This window comes from Talpa occidentalis, unplaced genomic scaffold, assembly GCF_014898055.3.
Source record: "Talpa occidentalis isolate TD23 unplaced genomic scaffold, MPIMG_talOcc4v2.1 talOcc4.15, whole genome shotgun sequence".
NCBI lineage: Eukaryota > Metazoa > Chordata > Mammalia > Eulipotyphla > Talpidae > Talpa > Talpa occidentalis.
This window is the reverse complement of record NW_023601543.1, coordinates 49,981,084-49,984,776: the sequence shown is the minus strand read 5'-3', so window position 1 is coordinate 49,984,776 and position 3,693 is coordinate 49,981,084. Positions and strand designations below refer to the sequence as shown.

Sequence of the window (3,693 nt, the reverse complement as noted above, 5' to 3'; positions counted from 1 at the left end):
AAATAATTACAAAAGATTACTATTTTACACCATATACAAAAATAAACTCTAAATGGATAAAAAATGTGAATGACAGATATAAAACCATAAAACCCACAGAAGAAAATATAGGTAAAACACTCCATGACATTCTCAACATGGATGTCTTTTGGGACAGAACTCTAAAAATTGAAACAAACAAAAAAATATAAATGAATGGAACTATGTTAAACTAAAAAGGATTCTCCAGAGTGACTGATGGTGGTCCTGAGGTGGTACATTATGGCTGATATGCAAAATCTGGTAGAAAGATTGGAGAGGGCAGACTCTCTAAGCAGTATCCCATGCTTCTTATGTGCATTGTGAGTATGGAGACAGCATTCCAAAATCAGGAGAAGTTCCATATTTGCATGCATTTGACTCATTCCTTGCTGTTTCTGTGGAAGAATACCTTAAGTTTTGTAAAGACATTGGTGGAGATATGCAAAAACATGCAGAAATGGTCCACACAGTTCTGAAGTTAGTGCAAGCTCTTTTGGTTAAAGTTTCTCAGTGTTAGCAGCAAGCTGGCAGAAAGTTTTCTGAGTTTTTGGGCAACCATCTCAGAGCAGATCCAAGAAGTGTTAACCCTTAAGGAGAAGAACTGAGATGGCAAGTTGTTCAAAAACCTATCAGTTATCAGTGAACTAATCTAAAGCCTGGGTTGGTTGTATTTGTCTCCAAATCTGATCCTTATGTGAAATAAATGAATGATGCTGTTTTTTTTTTTAATAAAAACTGAGTTATCAAGAAATATAAAGATGTAGATAAGAGGCATGTCGACTGTGTCAAAGCTTACTTGAGTATGTGGACAGAGCTGAAGTTAATATTAAGGGTTTCCATATCACCAGACTTATCTGGAGCAAAGTGGGACCTGTGGCAAAATAATTGAGTAGATTGCTACCTGGACCCTTTCCTGGATTGGGTCCTTCTCCTTGTCAACAAGGTCCACCTCTCCCAACACCCCAGTTCCCACCATTCAGGGTCAGATGTCTCTTCCTCATGTTCAGTACTATTTGGGCAGATTAATCAGAGGAGAGCATCACACATGCCCTGAAATATGTGTGTTGGGATATGAAAACACAAGAAACCTGAACTGAAAGCTCAAAGAGGTCCAGTGCACAGTTACTCCAAGCCATTCTCTGCACCTAAACCAGGAGTCAGCCCATCTTCCAAACCAACCACAAAGAAGGAGCCAACTCTACCTGATTTGGAGGGCAAAAAGTGGAGAGTAGAAAATCAGGAGAATGTTTCCAATCTGGTCATTACTGACCTGGAGCTGAAAGACATGGCTTATGTATACAAATGTTTCAACACAACATTGCAAATCCTTGGCAAAATTAACTCCACTACAGTAAATAACTGTAAGAACCTTGGTCTGACAGGGGGATATTATGGAGATAATTAATAGTAGAAATGTCAAAATTCAGTTGATAGGCAAATAGCCAACCATTTCCATCAATAAAACAGGCAAAATCCACATTTACATGGGCAAGAATTCCTTGGAAAGTGAAATAGTCAATGCCAAATCTCCTGAGACGAGTGCCTTCACTTCTACAGAAAGCAGTTCCTGAAAAGTTCAAGACCCTGTGGAATGTGCAGAAGCTGGTGACCACAGTGACAGAAATTGCTGAAAAAATAAAGTGGCATTGAGTTCTTTATCCTCTTGCTTCACACCATGGGATAAAATGGTTATTTTCTAGATCTCCTCTACCATTCTAATCTTAAACTTCTTCTCTACCTTGATAAACACAGCTAACTTCCTTCACTGAAATGTATCTCAGGCTGACATTTAGGTGTAAGAGCAAGTCGATTGATCTTCTGCAGGAATGTGCAGATTTTTCATATCTGCTCAACCATACCACCAGTTCATTAGCAAGTAACTGAAGACCAGGACGGGTATGTTTTAGTTTTCAGTATTGGGGAGTTGTTTGACCAATATTCTTTTAGGAAGAATTAAGTAGTCCCCAGGGATTAGCAGATAGGATATTCACAGAAGTTAATCTATTCCTAACAATGAGCATTAAGATAGCAGAGGCTGGTGTGATTCCAGCTGGTTGTTCTTTTTTTTTTTTAATAATAAAATTTATTTTTATATTAACCATACAATTGCAGCGCCCCCATTCTGACCCCAATCCCTCCCCTCCCGCCTCTCAACTCCCAAAAAGTGTCTCTGGTTCATAGTTTTTTGTTGATTTTGATTTTCACTTTCTTATAGTTATTCATTTTCCTGGTCCATTATTTAAGATTTCCAGATTCCTGCTATGAGTGAGACCATCCGGTATTTTTCTTTTTCTTTCTGGCTTATTTCGCTGAGCATGATCCCTTCCAACGGCATCCATGTTGCTGCAAATTGCAAGTGTTTATCTTTTTTGAATGCTGAGTAATATTCCATGGTATATATGTACCACATCTTCTTGATCCAGTCATCTATTTTTGGGCATTTGGGCTGTTTCCAAAGCTTAGCTATTGTAAATAGTGCTGCTATAAACATAGGGGTGCAGGTGTTCTTTGGAATGGATGTTTCTGTGTCCTTTGTGTAAATCCCTAGGAGTGGAATTGCTGGATCATATGGAAGCTCTATGTTTAGTAGGTCCAGAAATCTCCACACAGCTCTCCATAGTGGTTGGACCAGTGTGCACTCCCACCAGCAGTGCAGGAGAGTTCCTTTTTCTCCACACCCTCGCCAACATTTGTTGTTGCTAGTTTTTTTAATATGTGCCATTCTCACTGGTGTGAGATGGTATCTCATGGTAGTTTTGATTTGCATTTCCCTGATTACAAGTGATGTTGAACTTTTTTTCTTATGCCTGTTGGCCATTTGAATTTCCTCTTCAGAGAAGTTTCTTTTTAGCTGTTCTGCCCATTTTTTGACTGGGTTATTTTCTTTGTTGTTGCTGAGTCTCATCAGCTCTTTGCAGATTTTTGTGATCAGTCCTTTATCATTAGTGTTGTGTGCAAAAATGTTCTCCCAGTTGGTGGGGTTTCTCTTTGTTTTTGTTATTGTCTCTTTTGCTGTACAGAAGCTCTTTAATTTGATGTAGTCCCAGCTGTTTATCTTTGCCTTCACTATCACTGCTTTGGGTGATGTGTCTGTAAAGATGTCTTTGATGTGCAAATCACGTAGTGTTTCGCCTATATTTCCTTCTATGTATTTTATGGTTTCAGGTCTTATGTCTAATTCTTTAATCCATTTTGCGTTGATTTTTGTGTATGGTGTGAGGTAGTGGTCAAGCTTCATTCTTTTGCATGCAGCGACCCAGTTTTCCAGCACCATTTATTGAACAAACTTTCTTTGCTCCAATGCATAGTCTTTGCTCCTTTGTCAAAGATTAGTTGACCATAGGGCCTCCCCGGTGGCGCAGCGGTTGAGCGCTGGGTTGCCAAGCTGCCCGCAGCTTCTGCAGCACCAGTTCAATCCCGGCTGCTCCCCGGCCACCAAAGGAGGGTCCCACATGGCACGCAGACCTCTCCTGCCGCCCACTGCTCCCCTCAGCAGTGTACTTCGGTCCTTCTGCCTGCTCTGCTCCCCGCTCTGTTGAATTCTCTCACCTTCCCGCACTTCTGACTGTACCCAGTGCTTGCATGTATAAACAAACAAACAAATAAATAAATAATAAATCTTTAAAAAAAAAAAAGATTAGTTGACCATAAATCTGTGGGTTTATTTCTGGA

General features: G+C 39.9%; 1 pseudogene; it reads left to right on the top strand.

The window, feature by feature from the left end:
• Nucleotides 1-249: 249 nt before the first annotated feature.
• Nucleotides 250-1,671, top strand: LOC119245639 (adenylyl cyclase-associated protein 1-like; annotated as a pseudogene).
• The last annotated feature ends 2,022 nt before the right edge of the window (nucleotides 1,672-3,693 follow it).